General features: G+C 45.8%; 1 protein-coding gene across 2 annotated transcripts in view; it reads left to right on the top strand.

Moving 5' to 3' along the window:
* fzr1a (fizzy/cell division cycle 20 related 1a) overlaps positions 1-12,915 on the top strand; it is a 63,396-nt gene that overhangs the window by 2,250 nt on the left and 48,231 nt on the right. The window lies entirely within an intron of this gene.

Here is a 12,915-nt window from a genome sequence, read left to right as displayed (position 1 = left end):
GATTTTTGTACGCTCAGAAAAACCTTGTCTACACTTAGAAAATCAAGCGTAGGTTACAAATCAGGCGTTGGGAATGGGGGGGGGGTTTAAAGGGAAGTTTATAAACATTAAACACTTCAGTTTTACAAATAAAGAGCCATCATCAATAATAAATGCTAAATACATCAATAAATCAATCAAAAAAAATTAATAAAAATTTTTAAAAATTAAAAAATCAATAAATAAAACATTTTCTACTTGCCGACGGTAACACCGGGAGTCCTCCAACAGCGTGCTGGGACGCCCCCCCCCCCCCAGTGTGTCTCTGTCAGTGTCTCTATCTCTCTGTCTGTCAGTGTCTGTGTTTCTGACAGGGAGGGGGGTGGAAGAGGAGGGGAGGGAGAGAGGGAGGGGAGGGAGAGAGGGAGGGGGGAGGAAGAGAAAGGAGAGGGAGGCTGAACAGGCCGGGCCCAAGACTTTGGTGAACCTTTGCTGCACCGCCTCCAAGGCACGTATATCCTTCCTTAGATAAGGAGACCAAAACTGTGCACAGTACTCCAGGTATGGTCTCACCAAGGCCCTGTACAAACTCTTGTACTCCAACCCTCTAGCAATAAAGGCCATCATGCCATTTTCCTTCCTGATTGTTTACATAGAAACATAGAAAATAGGTGCAGGAGTAGGCCATTTGGCCCTTCTAGCCTGCACCGCCATTCAATGAGTTCATGGCTGAACATGCAACTTCAGTACCCTATTCCTGCTTTCTTGCCATACCCCTTGATCCCCTAGTAGTAAGGACTTCATCTAACTCCTTTTTGAATATATTTAGTGAATTGGCCTCAACAACTTTCTGTGGTAGAGAATTCCACAGGTTCACCACTCTCTGGGTGAAGAAGTTTCTCCTCATCTCGGTCCTAAATGGCTTACCCCTTATCCTTAGACTGTGTCCCCTGGTTCTGGACTTCCCCAACATTGGGAACATTCTTCCTGCATCTAACCTGTCTAAACCCATCAGAATTTTAAACGTCTCTATGAGGTCTCCTTTCATTCTTCTGAACTCCAGTGAATACAAGCCCAGTTGATCCAGTCTTTCTTGATAGGTCAGTCCCGCCATCCCAGGAATCAGTCTGGTGAACCTTCGCTGCACTCCCTCAATAGCAAGAATGTCCTTCCTCAGGTTAGCAGACCAAAACTGTACACAATACTCCTAGTGTGGCCTCACCAAGGTCCTGTACAACTGTAGCAACACGTCCCTGCCCCTGTACTCAAATCCCCTCGCTATGAAGGCCAACATGCCATTTGCTTTCTTAACCGCCTGCTGTACCTGCATGTCAACCTTCAATGACTGATGTACCATGACACCCAGGTCTCGTTGCATCTCCCCTTTTCCTAATCTGTCACCATTCAGATAATAGTCTGTCTCTCTGTTTTTACCACCAAAGTGGATAACCTCACATTTATCCACATTATACTTCATCTGCCATGCATTTGCCCACTCACCTAACCTATCCAAGTCGCTCTGCAGCCTCATAGCATCCTCCTCGCAGCTTACACTGCCATCCAACTTAGTGTCATCCGCAAATTTGGAGATACTACATTTAATTCCCTCGTCTAAATCATTAATGGACAGTGTAAACAGCTGGGGCCCCAGCACAGAACCTTGTGGTACCTCACTAGTCACTGCCTGCCGTTCTGAAAAGTCCCCATTTACTCCTACTCTTTGCTTCCTGTCTGACAACCAGTTCTCAATCCATGTCAACACACTAACCCAATCCCATGTGCTTTAACTTTGCACATTAATCTCTTGTGTGGGACCTTGTTGAAAGCCTTCTGAAAGTCAAAATACACCACATCAACTGGTTCTCCCTTGTCCACTCTACTGGAAACATCCTCAAAAAATTCCAGAAGATTTGTCAAGCATGATTTCCCTTTCACAAATCCATGCTGACTTGGACCTATCATGTCACACCTTTCCAAATGCACTGCTATGACATTGCTGTATCTGCAAGCTAACCCTGTGTTTCTTGTACTAGGACACCTAAATCTCTGTTTTTTGTACATCTAAATCTCTCAATTATATCACCTAGCCTTCTCTTTTCCAATAGGAACATGCCCAATTTACATGCATTCCATTCCCTCCATCATTCTGGTTGCTATCTTCTGTATCTTTTCAACAAACTTAAATGTTATGTAGCTCAAAAAAACTATCTTCAAACACCACTCTAGTTTAGAAGGACAAAATCTGATTTGTAAATTGAGTTTCAGAATTTGCAACTTTTTATCCAGCACTGTAATGTTAACTGTCTTTCAGAATACCAATATTTTGCACCCATTATACTTTATTGAAATAGAAACATAGGAATTGCTCGACAAAATAAGGCCATTTAGCTTGCGTTCTGCGATTCTGGTGGTTGCATAATACAACGATAATGGAGTTGTTGATTAATCATAGCAATTTATCTCTATCACTTAGTTTATAACAGACCCATTGATGACAGTAAACTTGCCGCTTTCTTAATGAGTGGACTAAACAATCGGTACAGTCCCCATGCGCCTTCAGTTCTATAAATTTAGGGCAATTTGTTTCTTCACTGTATGAGGTAAGTCTCTTACTTTAATTTTCACACCAGTAGAAATTATAAGAAGTTGTTGATTATTGCTCCAAGGTTGTAATAATTACATCGCAATTGTTAATCTGTTGGTTTGAACATTAACGTGCAGCAATACTGATCTTACCTGCCAAGACAGTTGATGTTCCCAAGAACTTAAACATGATACTCCAACTCGGCAATATATATCCTAAAAATAGAAGATACTATCTCAGTCAGTGCAAGATTGAAATATTTTCTCCATACATTTGCTGTAGTAGCTTATTGTTACCTTCCAAGTATTCCGAATGATGTGTTTTCTGTGTCACAGTTCAGTACATCTCAGTTGTCAATGCAAACATCCATGTTGCCAAATGCATCAACAAAATATTTTATCTGTAATTTTTAGAAATTGCAAGCTACTTTCACTTTTTCTCAAAACTACAAATTGTGTCTCACTTCTTATCTGAATAGATGGGATTACTATTGTAGTACTGATTGACTGGGTTTATTTGACAAGAGAGATAAACCTTGCTATCCATTTGAATTTGTTAAGAACATAGGAGAAGAACAATGCAACGTTAAATGGATCAACTTTCATGAAATTAAACTTATAAGAACACTTTTTTAAAAGGGACGAAGAGGTGCGTTTTTGGGAGTCTTTAACACAGAGAGCAAGCCATAGTGTTTTTGGAAGATGGTTCAAGACGACAGTGGCATAAAAGCTGAAACATTGGTCTCCGATGGTAGGACATGGACAAACAGTTATAGGAAGAGAGGAATGGAGGACATGGATTGAGACTTGGAGCGGGAGAAGTCGACACAAATAGGGTATAGTGAGGCTGGTTACGAATTTGAAAACTGGATCAGTTCATTGGGGCATTTGGAGAGAGTGGAACTGGGTCAGAGTTAACCTGCAGAATTCTGGATTAAATAAAAGAAAGAACTTGTATTTATATGACACCCTTCACGTTGGGAATTAAAAAAATTAGTTCATGGGATGTGGGTTTCACTGGCGAGGCCAGTATTTATTGCCCTTAAGAAGATAACATGGTGATGAGCCTCTGCCTTGAACCGCTGCAATCCGTGTGGTGAAGGTACTCCCAAAGTACTGTTGGGGAGGGAGTTCCAGGATTTTGACCCAGCGATGATGAAGGAACGGCGATATACTTCCAATTCAGGATGGTGTGTGACCTGGAGGAGAACGTGAAGGTGGTGGTGTTCCCATGCGTCTGTTACCATCGTCGTTCTATGTGGTGGAGGTCGCAGGTTTGGGAGGTGCTGCTGAAGAAGCCTTGGCGAGTTGCTGCAATGCATCTTGTAGACAGTACACGCTGCAATCATGGTATGCTGGTGGTGGAGGGAGTGAATGTTTAAGATGGTGGATGGGGTGCCAATCAAACTGGCTGCTTTGCCCTGGATGGTGTCGAGCATATGGAGTGTTGTTAGAGCTGCACTCATCCAGGCAAGTGCAGAATATTCCATCACCCTCCTGACTTGTGCCTTGTAGATGATGGAAAGACTTTGGGGGGTCAGGAGGTGAGGCACTCGCCACAGAATATCCAGTCTCTGACCTGCTTTTGTTGCCACAGTATTTGTGGCTGGCCCAGTTAAGTTTACCCCCAGGATGTTGATGGTGGGGGATTCAGCGATGATAATGCTGTTGAGTGTCAAGGGGCGGAGGTTTGCCTCTCGCTTGTTGGAGATAGTCATTGCCTGGCAGTTGGTGTGGTGCAAATGTTAGTTGCTGCTTATCTGCCCAAGCCTGAATGTCATCCCAGACTTGCTGTATGCGGGCATGGACTGCTTCATTATCTAAGGAGTTGCGAATGGCACTGATCACTGTACAGTCAGCAGCGAACATCCCCACTTCTGACCTTATGATGGAGGGAAGGTCATTGATAAAGCAGCTGAAGATGGTTGGGCCTAAGACACTGCCCTGAGGAACTCCTGCAGTGATGTCCTAGGGCTGTGATGATTGACCTCCAACCACCACAACTATCTTCCTTTGTGCTAGGTATGTGGAGATTTTTCCCCCTGCTTACCATTGACTTCAGTTTTACTCTGGCTCCTTCATGCCACATTTGGTCAAATGCTGCCTTGATGTCCAGTGCAGTCATGCTCGCCTCACCTCTGGCATATTCAGCTCTTTTGTCCATGTTTGGACCAAGGCTGTAAAGAGGCCTGGAGCCGAGTGGTCTTGGCAGAACCCAAACTGGGCATCAGTGAGCAGGTTATTGGTGAGCAAGTGCCGCTTGATAGCACTGTCGACGTCACCTTCCATCACTTTGCTGATGATTGAGAGTAATGGGGCGATAATTCTCCAGATTGGATTTGTCCTGCTTTTTGTGTTGTAGCTGTACTGGAACAGCTTGGCTAAAGGCGCAGCTAACAGCCGGGATGTTGTCGGGACCCATAGGCTTTGCGCTGTCATTTCTAGATATCACGTGGAGTGAATCAAATTGGCTAAAGACTGGCTTCTGTGATGATGGGGACCTCAAGCGGAGGCCGATATGGATCATCCATTCGGCACTTCTGGCTGAAGATGGTTGAAAACGCTTCAGCCTGTCCTTTGCGCTCACGTTGCTATTCTATTCAGATCAATTTAGGAACTTTGAGTTGTGAAGAGCAAAATAACACATTGTGAATGAATGATGCTGTTGTTGTTCTGAGTCTACTAATCTATTATGATCACAATGAGTGGTGTCAGTACATAATAGCAAAACAGAGTTCCCTTTTTTGCACCCATTCTGAAAATCGAGCTTTAAGCTCTCCCCACTCTCCCAACAAATTTCCCAATTTCAATAGAGCATTTAGTACTGCATCACTGAAAATTTATCTCTATACCATAGCACCTTTTCACTCAATCAGATTACCAAATTTAGATTGTTTCATGTTGTGAATCCATGCACACTAGAACCTGATGAGGTTACCTCCATTTCATTTCATGTCGGACCTTTACAGATAGCCGAGATAGAGAAATTGTAATGCTATTGTTCAGAGTTAGATTTGAACCCAGGTTGGGGTGAAAAGACAATGGTGGGGAAATTGCGGTCAGAGGCTTCGTACGAACGCCTCCGACCCAGAAAAAATCTGCGGAAGTACCTGGTGGTCTCTGAGGAACTTAAGGTCGGAGGCCTAGATTCGCTGCGCAGCGTACGGGAAGATGCCTTTCAAGTACGCAAGTCCAAGTTGGAGTCACGAGGGCCTGGAACACCAATCACTATGCAGTATTCTCATTGATGGGACTCAATTTTCCCCAATGTTGTTTTTTTGGCGTATTTCAAGGGTTACACACTTTTTTTGGCTCCGGCTATTCCAAAAAAAAACATGAAAGTTTCCCCGTTCTAATGTTTTAAATTGGCACCGCGCAGCCTGTCCTTTAGCTTAGGGGGTTGGAGCCTAATGTCTGTGCCAAAAGAAGGATGCCCCCCCCCACATTCTGCGCATGTGCAAAAAAAAATGATGTTGATTTAAATGACTGCTATGGGTGTGCATGTCCAGTACACCTCCCGGTCTGCATTCGGCCATTTTTAAAGAGCCAGTTTTGAGAGCTGTGTGAAAACTTTAATTCTCAGTGGAAAAAATCAGAGCTGCAATATGCAACGCGGCTCAAGGACCAAGAATTTCTCACGAGGAAGTGGAGGCACTGGTTACTGTAATTGAGGCCAGATGTCATGAAGAAATGCTGCACCAACTTGCAGAAGATTATTGTACAATGGTGACCACCCCGAGGTCTGGAGGCCAATGCAAAAAGAAGTGGCAGGACCTTGGTCAAGTAGTTAGTGTAAGTAATATTTTCACTTATTCACTGGAATTGCAATTGTAAATGTGACCATCTGTATGTCCCACCCAGCAGAAAGACACCCTCTCTTTAAAAAAAAAGTTATATTTTCACCTTTGCAGAGGAAGGTGGCACACAACAAAGGAGAGAGAACTTGAACAGGAGGAGGCCCAGCAAATCTTCACCCACTGACACCCTTGGAAGATAGGGTCACTGCTTTGATGGGTCCTGCCTGGACAAAAGCAACCACCAAGCTGGGCCCACACTCGAGGGAGAGGATAAGTCCTGAACATTCCACATTCTGGTATTGCTAAAAGTTAAGTACTGCACGGGCTAGCCATGCTTCAGTTCATGGGGATATCTTGTCAGTTACGCTTCGGTTAATGCAATGCGCTATCATTCATCATGGTCCTTCAAATGAGCCTGCTGCCTGCGATGTGTGAGCCTACTCATGCCACCCTGCCCCCATCTCTGCTGCTAACCATTGTTCTGTTATATTTTGCAGAACTTGAGGCCAACCATGATGAGGCTGAAGCCGATGCAGAGGAAGATTCAGACGCGGACGCACCTGACGAGGACAACATCTTCCAATCCCACCTTCCATACCAAGAGCATGGGGGTGAGGGGCAGGGGGAGGATGAGGATGATGCCCCCGCTGTTGTACTCACTCTAGAGAAGGTGCTGGTGCTGCCCATTGAGGTGCCAGCCCCTTTGCTGAGTGGTACGAGTGTTGGGACATTTCATGGTCTCATACAGTCTGAGGCTGCGGGTCCCAGTGGGATGCAGCGAGCCACACCCAGGGTGAGGAAGGGAAGGAGAGCTCGACAGCGATCTCCTGAGTTGCAGGATGTAACAGATGTGGTTCAGATGATGGCACTGAGTTGGGAGAGCATTGACCTTACGCGATCACTCCTGGACACCATCAGTGGGGTGGGTGATGAGGTATCGGGACTGTCGGGAGGAGTAACAACACTCTCACGAGAAATGGGAACACTGGACACATGAGGGAGGAAATGTCGCAGGTAGCTGATACACTGTCGGTGAACATGAGGGAGGGAATGTTGCAGGTAGTTCAGACGCTGTCTGGGCACATGAGGGAGGAATGTCGGAGGTAGCTGCTGTAATAAGGGAAGATGCCCAGGCCCCACGCCCATTGACAGAATCAACTGTCACTCCCACTCCAATCCCCAGATCAGCCTCTGAACAGGCCCAAGCCGGGCCTTCCACATTACTGCCTGCCCACGCTGCCCCCCCCCATAAAGAAGTGCACATTGCCCGAGATGTTCAAAAGAATAAGCTTGGTACCACACCGAGAAACGCTGTGCCACCGCCTGTGGGCAGGGATGGTGTCACCAAGACCAAGCGCAGCGAGCGGTCTTAGAATAAGGTGGAGGAAATATGGGTGCAGCCTTTCTTTGTTACTGTTGTAACAGTTCTCAAATTAAAAGTTTTTTGTAAGTGATGTAAATTTACAAGTTTAAAAGTTTGTAAGTAATCTTAACTGAAAACTTCAAAGTTTGATACAAGAATATTTTTATTAAAGTTAAGTACAAACAAGTGTTAAACTTTTGAATAAAATATATTTTAAATTATAACTGAATCATTTATATTATTTGTTCCGTTATTAACATAACTTTTTGAACTAAAGAAGAATAATTTCTATTATTTGTTCCATCAACACAACATTACGGAACAGGTCCAAACAGTAAACATGGTCCATTTGGAATCGTTACCGTTGAGCCTTCAGGCAGCAAAGTGTTCACGGGTGAGCTACTGGTGCAAGGCTCGAGCAGTCGTTAAAGGGGCACGACGGCCTGCCCTCCTCCGCCATCGTGCTCCGGGTTCAGGCAGTTGCATGGCTTCCTCGTCCTCATCATCTGCATCTTTTTCCTCCTCATCAGCCACTCTCATCTCAGATGGGTCTTCTACTACCAACTGCTGCTGCCTCATGATGGCTAAGTTGTGCAGCATGCAGCAGACAACAGTGAACTGACCGACAATCTCAGGGGAGTATTGCAAGTAGCCTCTGGAATGGTCCAGGCATCGGAAACGCTGCTTCAAGATGCCAATGGTCCTCTCTCTTATGCTGCGCGTCGCAATGTGCAACATCTTGTATTCTCGGTCGGCTTCTGTCCGGTTCACACGTAGGGGCGTCATGAGCCAGGTGGTGAGGCCATACCCTTTGTCCCCCAGCAACTAGCTCTGCCCTGCTAGCTGCTCCTGAAACATGGCAGATAAAGCGCTCTCGCGTAGGATGAACACATCATGGGTGCTCCCAGGGTACCTCGCAACAAGCAGCCATGATGTGATGCATGTTGTCACAGATGAGCTGCACATTCACGGGGTGGAAGCCTTTTCTGTTCCTGTACATCTTGGAAGGCGATGTGCATTCAATCAATGACCTTTGGGAAGCCAGCAATCCTGGAGAGGCCTGCAGCCCTGTCACTCATTGCCTGGGTGGTCATGGGGAACTTTATGTCGTTATTCCTCCGGGCATATAGTGCAGCAGTCACCTGCCAAATGCAGATATTGCATGTTGAGAAATGGCGCATACTCCTGACACTTCCGGGGTGCAGGTCTGCTTTTATTAACTGTCAGATCTCGGTTACAACTTCTTTGCGGAAACGCAGCCTTGTCACACATTCTGCATCACTCAGGTGCAGGTATGAACGCCTGTCTCGATATACCCAATGTGGGTAAGGCCTCCTACCCATCATCCAATGTGCTCTGAGGTTTCTCAGGTGATGATGTCTAATCAATCTTCTCCTCCACAGCACAATCATGCAGAAGGCTTGCACGAGGTATGACATTGTCAGTATTGCCCTCATAATTTAATTGTAGCTTTGCAAGAAGTCCATCCAGCAGGACAAATCACTCACACCTTCTTTCCTCTCTTTCAACCCAAGGTGTACAACCTAGTATGGACCACACCCTGGTTTGCACATGCGCAATAGGCTTGCTTAGAATGGGAAACTAGGCATTCAATGAAGAAACAAAATCTAATGCAATTCTTTAATTTTTGATTTTTCTTTTTTCCAAAGTACCACGCCACCACCGAACGTTGTCTCGAGGGTCAGCCGATAGAATTGCACCCGTTCCCGGACCCAGAGGCTTGGCTCACCCCCCAGGCTTCTTTTGACTTTGAAAAAATTAAGCTTCATGATGCATACTCTTTGTTTTCTTGACTCCCTCCAAAATTTCGCCTAAAAACACTGGCGTCTTTCGGCACCGATTTTTTTTTTTTTAATGTGCACTGGTTTTTCTTAAGTGCCCAGAACATAAGAAATAGGAGCAGGAGTAGGCCATTCGGCCCTTCGAGCCTGCTCCGCCATTTAATACAATCATGGCTGATCCGATCATGGACTCGGGTCCACTTCCCTGCCCGCTCCCCATAACCCCTTAATCCCTAATCGGTTAAGAAGCTGTCTATCTCTGTCTTAAAATTTATTCAACGTCCCGGCGTCCACAGCTGAGGCCGCGAATTCCACAGATTTGCAACCCTCAGAGAAGAAATTCCTCCTCATCTCAGTTTTAAATGGGCATCCCCTTATTATAAGATTATGCCCCCTAGTTCTAGTCTCCCCTATCAGTGGATACATCCTCTCTGCATCCACCTTGTCAAGCCCCTCATAATTTTATATGTTTCGATAAGATCACCTCTCATTCTTCTGAATTCCAATGTGTATAGGCCCAATCTACTCAACCTTTCCTCATAAGTCTCCAGAATCAACCTAGTGAACCTTCTCTGAACTGTCTCCAAAGCAAGTATATCCTTTCGTAAATATGGAAACCAAAACTGCACGCAGTATTCCAGGTATGGCCTCACCAATATCCTGTACAACTGTAGCAAGACTTCCCTGCTTTTATACTCCATCCCCTTTGCAATAAACGCCAAGATTCCATTGGCCTTCCTGATCACTTGCTGTACCTGCATACTAACCTTTTGTGTTTCATGCACAAGTACCCCCAGGTCCCACTGTACTGCAGCACTTTGCAATTTTTCTCCATTTAAATAATAACTTGCTTTGGGTTTTTTCTGCCAAAGTGCATGACCTCACACTTTCCAACATTATACTCTATCTGCCAAATTTTTATCCACTCATTTAGCCTGTCTATGTCCTTTTGCAGATTTTTTGTGTCCTCCTCACACATTGCTTTTCCTATCATCTTTTTATCGTCAGCAAACTTGGCTATGTTATACCCGGTCCCTTCTTCCAAGTCGTTAATATAGATTGTAAATAGTTGGGGTCCCAGCACTGATCCCTGCGGCACCCCACTGGTTACTGATTGCCAAACCGAGAATGAACCATTTATCCCGACACTCTGTTTTTTGTTAGTTAGCCAATCCTCTATCCATGCTAATATATTATCCCAACCCCATGAACTTTTATCTTGTGCGGGTACCTTTTATGTGGCACCTTGTCAAATGCCTTCTGCAAGTTCAAATATGCCACATCCACTGCTTCCCCTTTATCCACCCTGTTCGTTACATCCTCAAAGAATTTCTGCAAATTTGTCAAACATGACTTACCCTTCATAAATCCATGCTGAACTCTGCATGACCGAATTATGCTTTTCTAAATATCCTGATACTGCTTCTTTAATAATGGATTCCAACATTTTCCCAACCACAGATGCTAGGCTAACTGGTCTATAGTTTCCTGCTTTTTGTCTGCCTCCCTTTTTAAATAGGGGTTTTTACATTTGCAGTTTTCCAATCTTTTTTTGGGAGTGGTCACATATGCCATCCTAGGAAAAATGTAAGTTGGCCAAAGTTGCCTAAATTTGAAAAGCTGGCACAGACATCAGGTTACAGAAAAATCCAAACCTAAAAAAATCGTAACTAATTGAGTTACGCTGGCGCAGAAACTTTGGGGAAACTTGGGAGATTTAAAGTTACCCCCCAAAAAAACGGCGCACGCCAAAAATATGGCACAGATAACTGGGGAAAATTGAGCCCTTGAAAATGTACTATCAATAAGTAAAACACCAAAACACAGCATAATAAATAAAACACCTCACATATTTAAAATCATTTGAAATTAAATGTCTTAGAAAAAAAAATTGGGGAGAATTTTTTGTGTTTGAATAGTGTTAAAAAAAATAAACTGGACAGGGTTTTTAATATAAAAATAAGTGTTTAAATTTAATTTTTATATGTTTTAAAATTCTTATGCTGGTTTTAAAAAAAAAAATCTTTTACCAAGCGTAAAAGTTTGAAGAACATTCACTGGGCGTGAGTTAGGCAAATAGCCCAATCTCTGCCCCGCGGTTGTCCTTTCTGCGGGGATGCAAAGGATCTGTCAAGAGAAATCTTGACAGGTCGGAAAAGCCGCTTTTCGGCGCAAACGCATCACGGCCTGAAAACCGGCTTTTGCGAGGCCTTGCTGGGTCCATTACGTACCCGGCGAGGCTGGAATTTTCAGCCCATTGTGGCAACTTAGCGCACATCCTAGTTTCCTTGCTGCTCCTCCTGGCTATTTGGGTCACACGTCCTTTGCGCGGCCCTGGACAACGTGGACCACTTTCCATACCTCGGGAGCCTATTATCAGCAAGGGCAGACATCGACGACGAGGTTCAACACCGCCTCCAGTGCGGCAGCGCTGCCTGAGGAAGAGAGTGTTCGAAGATCAGGCCCTCAAATCTGAAACCAAGCTCATGGTCTACAGGGCTGTAGTGATACCTGCCCTCCTGTATGGCTCAGAGACGTGGACCATATACAGCAGACACCTCAAATCGCTGGATAATTACCACCAACAACGTCTCCGCAAGATCCTGCAAATCCCCTGGGAGGACAGTCAGCGTCCTCGATCTGGCCAACATCCCCAGCGTCGAAGCACTGACCACACTCGACCAGCTCCGTTGGGCGGGCCACATTGTTCGCATGCCTGACACAAGACTCCCAAAGCAAGCACTCTAGTCAGAACTCCTACACGGCAAGCGAGCCCCAGGTGGGCAGAGGAAACGTTTCAAGGACACCCTCAAAGCCTCCTTGATAAAATGCAACATCCCCATCGACACCTGGGAGTCCGTGGCCAAAGACCGCCCTAAGTGGAGGAAGAGCATCCGTGAGGGCGTTGAGTGCATGCAGAAAACAAGCTCGGGCAGCGGAAGGAGCGTGCGGCAAACCAGTCCCACCCACCCTTTCCTTCAACGACTGTCTGCCCCACCTGTGACAGAGACTGTGGGCCCAAGTTTCGGGCCGCGCCTAAAACGGCACAGTCCGGACCTGGACGCCCGTTTTTCGCGCCACAAAGTGCGCCTAAAAAAAAACCTCACCTATTCTCCAGCTCTCTGCAGGTCCTCTGGGGCTGGGCGCAGCGCAGCATGAGCTGTGGGGGGGGCGGAGCCAGGTCCCTGCGCTGAAAACAGTGCCGGGACCTCTGCACATGCGCGCTACAGTGGGTGCGCATGTGCAGTAGCTCCAGGCGCCCAAAACTGTGGGAGGGGCCCGAAGCACACAGCCCCGAGCCCTGGCCGAATGGCTTCACTGGGGCTGCGTGGATAAGGCACACCTCCCACCCGACCTGACTTGACTCCTGCTCCCCGGACCCGACCCGATC

Source organism: Pristiophorus japonicus, chromosome 18 (genome assembly GCF_044704955.1).
Source record: "Pristiophorus japonicus isolate sPriJap1 chromosome 18, sPriJap1.hap1, whole genome shotgun sequence".
NCBI lineage: Eukaryota > Metazoa > Chordata > Chondrichthyes > Pristiophoridae > Pristiophorus > Pristiophorus japonicus.
Note: the sequence above shows the minus strand (reverse complement) of the source record. Positions and strands in the feature narration are given on the sequence as shown.